Source organism: Ambystoma mexicanum, chromosome 1q (assembly GCF_040938575.1).
Source record: "Ambystoma mexicanum isolate Mex_15411 chromosome 1q, UKY_AmexF1_1, whole genome shotgun sequence".
Taxonomy (NCBI): domain Eukaryota; kingdom Metazoa; phylum Chordata; class Amphibia; order Caudata; family Ambystomatidae; genus Ambystoma; species Ambystoma mexicanum.
Genome location: NC_090922.1, coordinates 1,190,324,959 through 1,190,341,300, shown reverse-complemented (window position 1 = coordinate 1,190,341,300; position 16,342 = coordinate 1,190,324,959). Strand labels below are relative to the sequence as shown.

Genomic DNA, 16,342 nt, shown 5'->3' with positions numbered 1-16,342 from the left:
CCGCTGGGTCAGGGACAGCTCTACAGGGTGCCCGGGTGACACTTGGGGAGGAAGATGGCATGGAGGAAGACTGGTGCATAGGGAGTTCCGTTGAGGAGGGGGTCAGCAGTAGCTCCAGGACACGGAGGAACCCAGCACTGGTGACCCAGCCCAGTAGGTTGATGCAGTCTTCAAGACATTCGAAATGATGTGCGCTGTCCTCGCGAGAACACCACACATCATCCCGAATGTCACGAACACGCAACGCCATCCCACCCAGGACAGGCTCAATCCGGTCCCGGATTGCCACGTCCGCAGGGAGAGGAAGGCTAGTTGTTGTGCGGCTATCCCCTCCCTGAAAACGGGTCTCGACGAAGGCATCCCTGCTGGTGCTGGATGATGCAGTAACAGGATCGGGAACAGGATTACACACAGGCACCTCCGCGGCAGCCTGTGCTGCCTTCTGTCCCTGCCCCTGGACTGCACCACTGGCACCAGTGGAATCCCCCCTCCAGGCCCCGTGTGTGTGACTTCCATGCCCTCCCCCTCAACCAAACCTCCCACCAACCTGTATGACTCCGTGCCATCTTCCTCCATAGGGCCCTGTGGGGTCTCAGCTGCCCCTTCTTCTGCCGAGGAGTCCACCTCCGACCTCCACCTCTTGGACCTACCCCCGGCAGCTGCGGCCGCGGAGGCGGCACCAGACTCCTCACTCCCCGACGAGATGGAAACCTGGGAGGGGAGCTGGGCCTTGCCTCTCTGGCTGGCGGTGGGATCCCTGCCTGTGTGCTCCACAGCACCGTCTCCGCCCTCTTCATCAGTTGACGCTGCAGACAGGGAGAGACAGAACACAGGCATCAGGGCACTGTACAATGGTCTGATACACACATGACAGTTGCAGATGAGTGGCAGTCTCGACCTTCACACATAGCCTCACACTCCCCAACACACATCATCTCTATCAACACTCACGCGCAAATGAACTGGAATGTTGCAGCAGCCAGCACCATCCATACACATACAACACCATGACCATCCGAAGGTTAGCCTGACATCACATGCAACACAGGGATTGGCAAAAACATTCACACATGCCACCAGACGTACATGAATCTGTACATCTACACCACCTGTTGCAGTGAAATCCCGGCATCCATTTCACATCTGCCAATCAGCCTCCTACATGTCAGTGTCACATGCATCCATGGTGTATCACAGTGGCACAAATGTCAAATGCCCTCACACACGCACGTACACCATGCACGTACATGAAGGTGGAACCCGCATCCATGTGTCACACCCCAACCATGCCATGGTACATACACAGATATGTAAACATGTGTGCACCCCAACATGCATTTGGCCCTAATTCTTTTGTACACATACACCATTGATGTGCCTCACACATGACTGGAGTCTCATGCGGCAGGCTCATGTCCCTGTACATACACATACATACATGGTCCTTCCAAGACATATGTGCAACCTGCACACACCTGCCACACCTCAACATGCACAGCATCCAATCAGTACGCATGCACACTTACTGCTCGACTCTGGACGGGTCTGCCTCCCAAGGACCAGGTGGAGCGCTGGGCCTATATGTTCCAGGACCCTCATCTGCATGTTGGTAAGGCGGACCAGGCGCCCCTTTCCATGCTTTGCCTTCAGGAGACGCCGGGCCTTGCTGAGGGTCCTGGACCTGAAGTCCTCCCAGCGCTTCCAGACGTGTTGCAAGTCGCGGAGTGCCACCTCCTCCACGTTGATGGCAGCCACAATGTCCGTCCAGATCCTCTTCCATCCTTCATTGTCGGCACGTGAACTTCCAAAGAGGGCATCATAATGCCCCAGGACTTGGTCCACCAGGATACCAACTTCTGCAGCAGTGAAGCTGGTAGCCCTAAGCCTCTCTGACTGGGGGTTGCCAGTGGTGCCAGATGGTGTTGTGTCCGACCTGGCAACCCCAGAGGCAGGTGTGGGCGGGCAACTGGGTCCTGGGGCTGGGCTGTGGAGCAAGATGGTACTCCAGCCGGGAGTCTTCTGTTCCAGCAGGGGTGGTCACAGCAACTGGACCCCTGCAGACGGCTGACGTGCAGGCACCAAATAGCAGGGCATGTGGCCAGCAGGCAGGCAGGCAGCAGCAGATGGCAGGTGGGAGAGTGCTCGGGCCTCTGCGGGGGCAGTAATTCGGCCTTCTTGGGCAGGAGCGTGATCTTCCGTGTGTTGTTGCGTGGCCAGCTTAATACGGAGTGATTTGGCACATGAAAAACAGCACGTTAGCGTGTAATTCGAGGAAAGGCCATTAGCGCATAAACGCGCCTGTGACATTAGACGCACGGGCGTTTCCCATAACACGGGTGCATGTTAATTGTACACGTGAAAAGAATGCACGTCCGGGTGTCACTGCGTGTGATTGGAGGAAAGGCCCTTAGCGCGTAGGCACACAAGTGACGTTGCACGTGTGGGCAGGCTTAAAAGATACGTGTAAGACGCCATTTCCTTGTACGTGCTTTTTGTGGAGAGCGGGCGGGTGATTCTTATACTTCTTGTCGGTTCACACGCGATTACTTCACAACGTGTCCAGTTCGTACTTCCTGTTTCTTCAGACTGCTTTCTTTTCTTCTTTTGGCAGGGGTGTTGCCAACACGCGTGTCTTTTTCACGTTCTTTTTCAAGGCAGACGGTGAGTTGCGCACGTATTTTCCAACTGTGGTTGCCCCAGTGTGTCACGTACCCCTTCAGAGGTAATTGTAGGCTGCATGTAAAACGCGTATGCTTATTTTTGAGTTTCTGGGTGCCACAACGTAGTGCGGGTACATTTTTCCACGCACGAGGTCTACCAGCGGTTGCGTGCACAATTACTTTTGTTTTTGGGGTGCCTGTGCGTTGCGTGACCCGTCATCTTCCCCCAGGGGTCACAGATAGCCTTGCTAGAGCACTAGGGTACAAATTCCATCTAGTACCCCACCCCTTTCACCCCAATTGCCCAGGACAATTGTTTACTGCAACTCCCATACGCACAACATCAGTGACATGCTTGAGAGGCGACCAAGCAGTAAGGGAGGCAAAGGCGGCCAAGCTCAAAGAGGTGGGCGTGGTGGGCGCAGTAGGGGATTTGCAGGGTGCCCCTAGAGCCCAGTGTGTGGAGGACCAATCGGGGCCACCTATGCCGCCCCCCCCCAGTGGTTGTGGGAAATGTAGCTGACACCATCCCAGCTCAGCCCTTGTTAAACCGGCCCATTTTGTCAACTGAACAGACACAGGATGACTCCCAGGCTGACTTCCAGGTCACCAAGTCTAAGCCATGTGTGGCAGTGAAAGTTGCTGTCACCAGGCCACGTGGATCTGGGGCAGCAATGTCATCTGCTGCCCCAAGTAGCCAGGGTGAGGAGGCTGCAGGGGCAGTTGCAGCTCAATCAACCCCAGCTCCGAGTCTCCCAACCGGGGACAGTGTCGGTCCAAGTCCATCCCACCGACGTTGGCCCTGCCAACATCACCCTGCAGCCAATGCCTGCACCAAGACCTTTGGTCATTGTGCATTCGCAAACTTCAAGTACCCAGTCCACCTGCGCTTCTGCCCCTGCTAACCAGAGCGGCGTAAGCCACTCAGGCTCCGCACCACCTTTAAAGAAGAAGAAGGGTGCTCTTGCACTACAGGCTGAGACCCCAGACAAGGCTACACACTCCGGCACGTCAAGGAAGCCTAGCTACAATGACGCCGAACTTGATGCACTTCTGGACTATCTGTTGGCACATAGCCTGTCGGGGGGGATTCTGCCGGGGTCGGCCGGGCCGTCCGCAGACCTCCGGGCAGGGAGGCCCCAACTCCTCCCGTGTATATCTCGGATCGAGACAGAGTATGAGGCACACACAAGGAGCAAGGCAACTTCTGTCGTTTATTATGCAAACGGCAGGGATGGGTCAAGGAGCGTACGCGTTCGTCCTGACACACACACAATAGTGGGGCTCGCAGGCCCTTTTTACTACATTATGACGCGCTACTTGCGTCATTCCAAAAAGTTACCAAAAGAACCTATCGCCACTCTTGATTGGTTGCTCGAGTGGTGGGGTTAGTATAGTACGCATATAGAGAATGATATTAGTGGTTAAGATGTAGTCAGGTGGTATATCTGGGTTGTCCCTACAATTAGATACATAAGAATTGTTACATGAAGACCCCTGAGGATTGGCTAACGTTACTGACGTCTGAGATAAGAACCTCATGTTCTGATTGGTGCATCCGTGAGCTCCCCAGCCTGGGATCACCGTTGTTCCCAGCACACGGTGCACCTGTGGTTGCAACAGTGTTTCAATATGGGTACGTGCAGGCAATGTGAGGATTTATTCATAGGTGGGAGACTGACCGTTCCCACTGTAGCAGGTGTCCATTGAGCCTTTCAAGTGTGTCGGCCTGCGTCTCGTAGCGAGGTACCCAGACGCCTTTTCTCTCCTGGGTTTTGGCATCTCGTCAGGTTCGGCTTGGTCACGTGGGGAGGGACCGTGTTTGAGGCATAATTCTGCACAATTAATATTGTTTTTCCACTGTATGTCTGGTTTAATTTGCAGATATGATTTTAACATTGGTACGTGGAGTGCGAGGTTGCAACATCGTGCCTTTGAAGATTTGTTTCTTGACTGTGGGTTTGCAACATTACGACCTTGGCTGGTTGCTCCACTGGGTTCTTTCTGCAGGCTCAGCAACCTGACTTTTGCTTTGTTAATGTTCACGGGAACTCTTGCTTGAGGCCTACTTGGGCCTGGTGCACGGGTAATCCATTTAGTGCATGGATGCTTTAGGTTATAGTGGCATACAGTTTCATGGCCAGTATCGTGTTTCCATTATATCTCTCATGATGGTAACGGGTTTCAAGAGAAGCGTGAGCAAGCGTTATAAATGAGCTCATGGTGCGTCTTGCGTTTCTGCATTCTGAAAGCCTATGTAAAAATAATAAAGATGCACGTCCGTGAATAAGCCTGTCGCCTACGTCAGAGCACTGAGTATGTTCTTCGTGTAGATTGGTGTGGAAATGTTCAGCGTGTATAATAGTTCAGCGGTGCTTCCCGTTATCTAGGTCGTCATGGCATCTCTAACGATGTGTAGATTTCAGTCTAGTTGGTCCGTGCCGCAGGTGTCGGCATGGCCAGTGCGGGCTGTTGGGCAGGCAGATGGACACATCCGTATGTTTCTGTACCAGGGTATTTGGTCATCTGGTAAATGGGCAAACTCTTCTCGTGGCGGGTGTCTGGGCCGCGACCCTCTAGGCCAAGCGCGAGAGGTGAAGGACGGGAGTCTGGTTTTCCATTCTCCCACTTCAGTCCCCCCTCTGGTCGACTTGTCGACCACAAACATATCCTTCTCGTTATCTCCTCTTACTCTCCATATCTTGGTTATCCCTCCGAGATGTCCATAATGGTTTACGTGATCTTCAAATGACCAATACATGTATTCGCATGTTCCTCCAGGAGTACAGTACACCCATCTTCCTATGTAGCTCCTAGGGTTCCTTGGGTTCTCGATCTTCACTGATGGTGGGTCTAGATGATTGGCGATGATTTGGGTGCGCAACTTCTCCCTTTCGTGTATTATCACACCTGTGTGCTGGCCGTCATCCGCTGGCATCAAGGGGTGCATTCCCACCATTTCCAGCAACTCATCAGTTGAGCGCGCCTTCCGGGCTTTCCAAAATCTAATTATTATCAGTGCAGCTCCAGCCAAAATAGCACATCCCACTATTATTTTCAGTCCATCTGACAGCCAAGATGGCATCCATGACCATAATAGTGAAAACCAGCTTTTATCCTTGTTTACGCCGTTACTTTCGTCCATCATTTTGGAGTGCATCTGGGCCAATTGTGAAACTGCTTCTGTTAGTGTACCATTGTCGGCATCGTTGGCAGGTATGAACGTGCAGCATGATTGTCCTATCTTTGCACAAACTCCTCCTTCCATTGCTGTGAGAAGGTCCAATACATATCTGTTCTGTAGTGCTACCATCCTTACAGCTCGCAGCTCCTCTTTAATTGCGTTAAACCCATTTACTGTCGAATTTATGGTCATCATTAGTTCCCATCTGGTTATTTGCAGCCATTTTGCGTTTGCGTATGCCTGCAGTCCCGGATGTATTATTGAGGAGAAGAACATTGCTGCTCTGCTGAATAGTCTGTGTTCTGGCGGTATTGAGGTTAGTTCCGTTTCCGACCTTCCCCACAGATAATTTCCTGTTAATGGCTCTCCTTGTCTTTTTCTCCTGTTTAGGACAGTATCATTGCTGTTGGTCCTGTTTTCTTGCTCCTTCTGAAGTGGTGCAGATCTCTTTCTTCTCCTGTCTCCTTCATCCATTTTCGGAAATTTCGCCACATCGACATGCTTCTTAGGTACCACTAGTGATGGTACATTGACGTGTACCATTGTGCACACACCACTCCACAGGGGAGGCAGTGTATGATATGCCTTTTCTCCGCAGGCCCAATAATGGTCCATTATTACTGCTGTTCCCGCTCCCCCCTCAGGTAACTCCATCACACTTGCACAATTGGTGTTATATCCCACGTCCACCTCTCCTTTATGCTGGTAACATACTTTGGGCGCAGTCAATGGTAATATAGTTATCGGGTCTTCATCTTCTTCTACCCACGTGAGCATTGGTACATACTTGATCCATGTCGTCCAACATCGATGATTGTGTGTCTCGATGGTTGAGATAGTTTCTTTTGTTACCATGTTGCTGCCAACCACTCCTATCTCCCAGCTGGTACCCAGGAACACCTTTCCTGTTATCGTCAGTAATGGCCTCTCCCAGCATCCTTGTTTACCCGGAACTTCCGTGGCGTACCAATCACATGGTAGATACTGCAGTGTTACCTTCTTTGTTTCTCCTTTTTCAGGGCCACTTGTTATGTATCTGAATGCTTCAGCATGTAAACTGGTCTTGTGATAACTCAGATAGGTCTTGAGGAAGTTGTTTTCATATGGGTATGAGTCTCGTGTTTTCCATGTCATGTGCACTACTGTTCCTTGGAATCTTCCTTTCGTTTGGAACAGGGCCAAATATATTATGCACTGTGCTGTTTTTTCATCTATTTCTGTGGCAACAAATGTTCGTGAAGCGCTCATGGCGTATGGTATTAATGAGCAAACGTAACAGCTATCCTCAGTTGTCTGCTTACCAATGCGGGTCATGTGCTGGTACCATATGTTGTTTGTGACGTGTGCTGAATCTTGTACATAATTATCAATACCTTTATTGTCTGAGTATGTGCTGCGTTTAACTTTATTTCGCTTTTGTTCATTGTTACTGTTACCACCTGACGTAACACCTGTTGCAGCAGGGAGGTGGGGTACATTAGGTTTGGGTGCAGCAAAAAAACTCATAGCATAGCTGTACTGCCATACAGAGGCAGCCAAAACTCCGGTGATCATAAAAATCCCTATTATTTTTATTACATATGCTAACCTCACCGACATTTTTGCTCTTACCTTGCTGCAGTCCTGGCAGCGTATTCTTGCGACGTTAAAGTTGCCCGCCTAAAAATTCTCAAAAAGTGCTTGTTATTAAATGTTAGTTTTGTTTCATTAAGCTCTCCCTATCAAATAGTCATTCAGTGCCCAGGTGAAGAGTTGCTCCCACGCTACTCTAAGTGATCGGTCTCTCAAGACCGGCAAGTATGGGCGGAGGTGGGGCATGTAATTTTCTATGGCCAGGAGAAAGGCCGTGTAGTATACACGTACCCTTTTCTTTTTTAAGTATGTTGGCCTTTTTATTTCGTATACAAATTGGTGTGACAATTCTTCTGGGTAACTATCGTCTGGCAGCACCATCTACGCCTGCACACTGAATTTGTTAGATAACTTTTCTTAACAATACAATATTACGCAGCTCCTGTATGTGCGAGAGAAAAAGAGAACATTCACGTGTTTACATGTGTATTGGTGCAAGCGAAGTCCTTAGTTTTTATTACAATTGTATTTAATAGTCAATGGGGGGGGGTTTGCTCAGATGGCGGGAGCAGTTTTACTCTTTGAACGTGTGACCATGGGGTGGGCAGTGTGGGGATCACCCCCTTCTTCGTCCGTTATTCTCTCCGAGGGAACAACTGGGTCGTTGTCTGTGGTTGTGTTTTCTTCCGCTGCCGGGGATGTTGTTGGCGTTTTTCCAATGGACCTGTCGTTGGCGCTGGGGCGGGTCTGCAGTTTGTAGATTTTTACATCATGCAGGTGGTTCCACGCACGCTTATCCTTTAGTTTTACTGCTCTTGTTGATACGTCCTCTACTAAATGGGGGCCAGTGAACCTCTGCTGGTTCCACCTTCTATTAAAATTTCGAAGTAGTACGTGGTCACCTTTGGCAAGTTGGCACAAGTTCTCCTTTCCCAATTCTGTATTTTCGTCTATTTCTTGGTTGCTGGTGGACCCGCCCCGTGTGCGCTCGAGCTGTTGAGACACAAACACAACGCTAGTAATCAAAGAAGACACATATTGATACATTTCATCACCTAACACATTCGCAGAACTTTCTTGGTCGGTGAATGCCCTTGACGTTGGTGTTAGGGGAAGGCGCATTTGGCGTCCAGTAACCACCTCGTGTGGGGTGAGGTGGTGGTCGGACCCTGGCCTGTTTCTAAGTTCGAACAGTGCTAACGGAAGGCAATACAACCAACTTTTCTTTGTTGTTTGCTGTATTTTAGCAATTGCCTCCTTCAATAGGCCATTCAGGCGTTCACATACACCATTGGCCTGTGGGTGGTACGCACATGCAAATTTGTGTTTAATGTTCAGTAGGGATGTGATATGCTGGAACATTTCATTTGCGAAATGGGGTCCGTTGTCTGATCTTAACACCTCGCACACTCCCCACCTGGGGAATACCTCCCTTACTATAAATTTGGCTGCTCTAAACGCATCAGGGTGTGAACAGGGCCCTGCTTCGATCCACCTAGAAAATGGGCATACTACTACTATCATGTATCTATTGCCTTGACAAATGTTGATCATATCAACATAGTCAATGTGGAGGTGCCGAAAAGGTCCTTCTGGTCGGGGTATGGTACCTCTTATCACCTTTAAAGTATGACCGGCCGTGAACTGTTGACATGTAAGGCAATTGCTGATAAAATTTGACACATGGGATGTTAACTCGGGACAGAACCAATCTTCTCTAATTCGTGCTGCTATTATTTCTTTGCCTGTATGGGCAGGGTGATGTAATTGGTTCAAGGCGGTATTTAACAATGCCAATGGTATTACAACTTTCCCAGTGCCACCCTGGCGCCATAGTGCGTCGGTTGGTGACATTGTGCATCCTCTTTTCACCCATACTTCTTTTTCGGCCATTGGTGCAGCCGCTTGTAACTCCATAATCTGGGTGGCTGGGAGATGGGTGTACCCTTCTTTTATTAACATCTCCCTCGCTATTCCCCTCCCTCTCCCTCTCTGTGAGTCTGTGGGGTTCCATATCTCACCAAAATATGCAGCATATTTTGCATGTGCGTCTGCTGCTGCATTTCCTTTTGATATATAGTCTTCTCCATTGGTGTGTGCTGTGCATTTTACTAGGGCTAGTTCTTGGGGATCGTTTATTACTTCAATTAGTTCAGCCAACAAGAGGGCATGTTGTACTGGAGTGCCGTCAGCTCTCCTAAACCCTCTTCTTCTCCACTTTGATAGCCCTGAGTGGACAGTGGATGTAACATATGCACTGTCGGAATATATAGTAACTTTTTTATCAAAACTTTCCTTTAGTGCCAATATGAGTGCAACCAGTTCCGCCGCTTGAGCAGAGTAATGCTGTGGTAATTGTACACACTTAATAGCCACACACACTGGCGCTTCCATCATTTGTACTACTGCTGCCCCAGTCCTCCTTATCCCGTCTCCTTGATCAATAGTTGATGACCCATCAATAAACAAAAGCTCACCTCCCTCTAGTGCGTTTTCTTCAACTTTCCTAGTACATGAGTACATCTCAGTTACTTGGGTGCAGTCGTGGGCGTAATCTCCCTCTTCAATTACTTCTGCTAGGAACCTTGCAGGGTTAACCGTGCTACATCTAACAATTGCCAGTTCAGCTTTGGACAAAATAATCTCATAACCTGTTGCCCTCTGTGTCGTCAGTGTGGACTTAGGTTTATTCAATATCGCAAATAGTGCATGTTCTACAAATAGTGTAGTTGGACACCCCATAGTTATTGATGATGCTTTTTCTACTGCAAATGCAGCTGCAGCAAGACCTTGTTCGCAAGAGAATTGTCCTAACATTATTGGATCTAAGTGACCGCTGTAAAATGCTACTGGTTTATAGCCCATGCTAGTCTTTTGGGCCAATACTGCTTTCATTACTGCTGAGTCGCAATGTGAAAATATAAAAAATCGTCGCTCATAGTCTGGGGATGCTAGTACTGGAGCAGTTGATATTGCTTCTTTTAATTCATCAAATGCCTCCTTCATTTCCATAGTCCATCCCAACTTTTTCTCCCCTTTATTTGCTTCCTTCAAACCCTCAAGCAGGGGTCCTATGTAAGAGCTGTAATCAAATACCCATGCTCTACAGTAGTTGCACAGTCCCAGAAATTGCTGCAGTTCTCTTACAGTCTGTGGCATGGGAGTGCCTGATATTGCCTGTGCTCTTTGTGGTGCAATCCTTCTTCCATATTGTGATATCAGTTGGCCAATGTAAAGTACCTGTTCCTGACAGTATTGTATCTTTTCCATGTCTACCTTGTACCCCTTTTCAGCCAATATCGTCAACATTTTTAATGAGTCCTCTCTACATTTATCTTCATTTGTACTGCAAATTATTATGTCATCCACATACTGTAACACTGTGCTTTCCAACTCAACGTTACCCAAATCCATCTGTATTACCCTATTGAAAATTGAAGGTGATTCACAATATCCCTGTGGTAATCTGGTATGTTTCCACTTCCTATTTCGGTAAGTGAAGCTTGTCAAGTCTTGTGAGTCTGGGTGTAATGGTATTGAGAAAAAAGCATTTTTAAGGTCAATCACTGTAAACCGTGATGCTTCTGCTGGAATGCCACACAAAATTGTGGCCGGGTTTGCTGTTACTGGATACTCTGCTTCTACTATGTTGTTCAACGGTCTGAGGTCCTGTATGAACCGCCAAGACCCTCCTTTAGCCTTGCGCACCGGGTACACAGCTGTGTTGCATGGGGATTCTGAGGGGACCAATATGCCATTGTTTATAAGGGCTGTTATGGTTTCGTATATGCCCTCATCTGCCTCTCTTGACAATGGGTATTGTTTCACTCTTGGTAGTATGGCACCCTTTTTTAATTTTATCCTTACACCCCCTATGCTTTTAATGCATCCTACATCATAAGGGCTAATAGTCCATAATGATTTTGGCACCTTTGACATATCTTCTTTAAAAAATGGGACTGGTGTGCCAGCGGGTGCCTCAAGTGCCATTGCAATTTTCTGTGCCACTTGTTTGTGAGCCACCTTTAGCCACATTTCTACACTCATCATGAACACCATTTCATTTTCCTCCTTTTCTTCTGAAAACAACTCTTCATCTGACACCTGGGTCAGCCTACATCCTTCTGCTAGTGCTATCACCGCCCTCCATGCTCTCCCTTCTTTATCTTGGGCGTGCACAGCAACATAATCAGCTGTTGCAATAATGCTCTCAATGTCCACTGCAAGGACCTTCCCTTCCAGTTCATTAGCTGGTGTTTCTGGTCGGAATAGATAGGCTGCTGGTCTCCTCCATATTTTCCCTCCTATCCCTGGCATCCATGCAAATGCCATGTCTGTTCCGTACTGGAATAGCTCGCCGTCTACCGGCTCCGCCCTGATCGCTATCTGTCCACAGTATGCTTGCAAAATCTGTCGTGCTGCAAACATGTTAATCCCTGGAGTAGAGCAAATTATGCCATCCTCTGTAAAGGAGATCGTCATATTTAATCTGTTCATTATGTCCCTCCCCAGTATGTTTACTGGTGAGGCACTATAATACAAAAGTGGTACTGACAGATCGTAATCTCCAATAGATAGCGGAACGTTATCAGTAAATGGAACCAACCCTTTAGCCCCAGAAAACCCTTGTGTGTTCATGGCTTCGCCTGACATCTTAAACTTACCTTCCCTTATGCAAGACCGGGTTGCCCCGGTGTCAACAAGGAATGATAATTTTTTGTCACCTATCGTTACCTCTATGCGTGGCTCCTCCGCACTATTAGGTGTTACTGACAGGATGGGACACACCAAGGCCGTCTGTGGGCTGTCCTATTGGGGGTACAATGACTGGCCATTCCCTGTGTAAGGGTTGTGCCCCAACACCGTCACCCTACCCAATTGCGTTCGTTCAGGTTGTGGTGGTGGTTGTATTAACGCTGCACCAGTTACTTGTGGCAGGTATTGTTTTATTTGTTGTTGTGGTAGGGAATAGTGTTGGTCACTCCCTTGTGGTGACATCTGCTGTGGTTGTATGCCCTGCTGTTCTTGTGATGTCCTATGTTGTGCTTGTTCGTTCCATGCTGGTGTTCCTGGCCTGACCCTGCATGTACGTGACATGTGTCCTAATAGTCCGCAGCTCCAACACACGGGTGGTTCCCTGTTTTGCCATGGGAAGTTCCCTGTGTTGTCCTGGTATACTGGTTGCCCTGTCTGGTAGTTATTTCTGAGTCCCCCAGCCTGTTGTTGGGTATTATATCCGTATCCTCTTCCCCTCATAAACCCTCCTCTCCCTCTATTATAATTATAATACCCAGCTCCTTGCATTGGGTACCCTCCTCCCATGTTCTGTGCGTGTGATTGCAGAGGCAGCAATTGCTCTATTACCTCTTGTGGAGGCGCTATTTGAGCTGGATTTTGTGCAGCCACTACTTGCGTTGGGCTTTGGGCCATTGGTGTTGGCGCAGTTATTAGTGCCCCTTCCATGGTATATTTAGTAAGTTTTTTCTGTACTAATTTGGCCTCTTCTGTTTTCCTGTCCTCTTCCTTTTGTTTCATTTTTCCTTGCCATGTTCTACAGTGATGTACTATAGTCAGTTGTATTTCCGGCCATGGTTTTGCTTCCATCCCCACTACTTTCTTTAATTGTCTCTGAACTCCTTCTGGGAGCCCTTGTACTAGTATATGATAAAATATGGCTGGTGTTTTGTCCCATTGTTCTCTAGTTTCCATGCGCCACTTCTCTTGAATATCCTGGATATAATCAACAGGATCCTCGTTCTCACCCATCTTACGGGAAGTAATGGCTCCTATGTCTGATGTGTCTGGGTACTGCACTCTTAGTGCCTGCCATAGCGCATGTCTGCAGTTTGCAAATGGTGCCCCATCATGCGATGTGTTTGTTATTGTTACCCCATGGAATCCCGCTCTTTTCCAAATGTCATCCGCTCTATCCCCTAATATTGATATTAACAGGCCCTTAACATCTCCCACTGCTAGTTTCTGTCCTGCGGTGTGTTTTTCCATTTCATATATCCATTTACCCGCACCTCCACTTAATGATGGGAGCCTACATTTTATGTTTTCCTTATCCGTATGTTTCCAAGGTACATATTGTGGTCTAACCCCTCCTCTCTCCAGCAGTGGCATTACATTCTGTCTTGTGTCATCCTTTATGCTCCATGATGTTAACTCTTCACACCCCTCCTCTTCCCCCATTCCTTTTACTACTTCAAATCCTTCCTTACTACCTCTTCTCCTACCTCCCTCTTCTTCCTTTCCCCTTTTTTCATCCTTTCCTGTGTTCAATATTGGCACGTCTGTTTGCCTGTCTTGCCTGCGACTAGGGAGGTCCCTAAGCCGACATGCATAAGGTGTAACTTCGTCCATGAAGGGTGCGAGCTTTATTCTGTGCAGAGAGCGTGCAGTTGTTGAACATGTGGGGTGTGGCGTTAGAGAGCGTGATGGTGATGTGGGTGGCGTGTGTTGGTTGGTGAGCGTCGGTGGCGTGTGTTCGTTAGTTTGTGTTTCTCCCATTCTTTTCACTTCCTCCTTACTTCTCTCCAGCTCCTCCCATCTTCTACTCACCCATGGCGAATCTATGTTTGTTCTAGTGAGGTATAGCTTATCTAAGCTTTCCCTTTCACTCTTCCTTCCATCCTCACTACAGAAATCATTCATAAATTGCGCCCCCCACTCTGCCTTTTTTCCTTTTATTGTTACAGTTTTTAAGTCTATTAGGTCTCCCTCTTCCTTTCCGTTGTTACCACCTGTTCCCCTTAGTGCTGACGTTGTTGCTACCTCTCTATTTTTATATACTTCTCCCCATCTTTCACTCTCCCTCTTACTCTCTTCTATCTCCCCTTCACTCCTCTCCTCCATCTCCCTACTATTTTCCTCTCTTTTCCTTTTTAATTCCTCCATTACTTCGTTGCTCATCTGTTCCAATATCCTTTCATCCTCTCTCCTCCTTTCCCATTTCACCCTTTCTCTTTCTACTATACTCTCTATTACCTTCCCCTCTTCATATTTTTTAGCTGTCTCTGATATTATCCTCCTCCTCCATATTTCCATTTCTTTTTCATTTTCTTCTTCTTCCTTCTTCTTCTCCCTCATCACTACTCTTGATACCCTTTCTGCTGCTGCTTTTACCCTTACAGCTTCCCTCTTTCTCTCCTCACTTTGCTCCCTTAATTTTTCCAATTCGTCCTTACCTTCTTTCCTTTTCCTCACTCTCTCTCTTTCCTCCCCCTCAAGTTGTTTTATCAGTTCATTCTGCTCATCCCTTAGTTTAGCTAATCTTTCCTCCAAAATCTCTTCCTTCTGCCGTAGCAGCTCCTCTCCCCTCATTTCACTCTCTCTTTCACTATCCTCGTTTGTTCTCTTTACCGCCTCCCTTTCCTCTCCAGTTAGTGATCCTCGTAATTTCAACAATATCTGTGCAGCTACCCACTCATCGTTTCCTATCTCTACAGTCTGCTCTTCTCTCCTCCCGTCCCCCATTGGTATCTTTCCATGAGCCACATATGGTGGAGGGCTGTATGCCGGGTTTGAGTATCCTTCAGCCGCCCTTAACTGTCCTTTTATTTCTCCTAATTCTCTTAAAGGGTACAACCCTCCTCCCTCTGTTTTCACTCCCGGTGTTAAGGGTATCTCATTGCTCGGTTCCTGTTTTATGTCAGCTAATTTATCAACCTTTCCTCCACCCAGTTTTTCATTCCCCATATTCTTTGTTCCTTCACTCTCCTTTTCCCCATCCGTTCCTTCTTTCTTAATCTCCTTTTCTTCCGGTGTTTCCCCCATAGTGAACATTCCATTTGGTCCTGGTCTAGACCCCTGGAACATCCTCCATAAGTTAAACACCTCCACATGGTTTGCCAACTTCTTCCCCTTGTATGTATTGTGCAGATGGTTTAATAGTGAATGTTGGGCATATGGGTCAAAGCTACCATTAGGCGGTCATGGTGTCAACATTTTGTTGTCCGTCCCCTGGGTCCACTCTATGCTGTACTTAATTAACTTCTCCCTATGTGGTGGCAGTGTGGTGCATATATGTTGTAGTGGGGTAGTGAGGGTATTCCCCCACCCTCCCAACCCTCTCCCGTATGACATACTAGCGCACCCTTTCTTACCCTTCCCCTTGCTACCAGTTTGCAACATACAACCTTTTATTGCTTACCTTGCCCCGCAAGTGTGGGGACTTACGACAATCCTTTGACAAATTATCCAATGATAATAATCACAAAAAAAAAAATTATAAAACAAATATATTTATGATGTTATATTATATTCCTTCCCCTACGGCCCCCTGCGGCCGAAGCGCACGCAGCCCCCTGCAGCTGCGTACCCCTTACGACGATCTTACACAGTCGTCCTTTTTCCCCGTTCTCCTCCCACCTTTACACTTGCCGTGGCCGGCGTTCTCCGTGCGCAGCCACGCCCCCTTCCCCTTCTCCTCTTTGATCCACTCGTTTATCGTTTATCTCCGTGTCCGCTCCTTTATCATGTTTCTCTTCCCCACCAATGTCAAACCCAAAGCTTCTTGTGTTCACGATATCTTACTAAATCCCTACTGGTGACGTCACCTATTTCTTCGAACTACTGGTATATTCGTGTTATGTTCTTTAAATTCAAAATACACTTGCAATCTACCCCGCTAACCCTACAGCTGTCTTCCTGTCTCTCCTGGAACAAGGTAATCTCATCAATACTATAACCGGACTGCGCACGCTGCGTCGCCTCGCGTGTGATACGCCCCTCAACAGGAGGGCTTAACCAGCCAATTATCTTCCGTTTTGGGCAACTACGTAACTAGCCACCGCCCACAGGGAAACGTCATCTACCTATCGAGTTTCTTGCTCGAACAATAGGGAACCTCATCTACCTATCGAGTTTCTTGCTCGAACAATAGGGAACCTCATCTACTCATTGAATGATAAATGTCAAATCG

General features: G+C 48.0%; 1 protein-coding gene across 1 annotated transcript in view; it reads left to right on the top strand.

Annotated features, from left to right (window-relative positions):
* Positions 1-16,342, top strand: part of LRRC7 (leucine rich repeat containing 7) — a 3,010,809-nt gene that overhangs the window by 1,891,875 nt on the left and 1,102,592 nt on the right. The window lies entirely within an intron of this gene.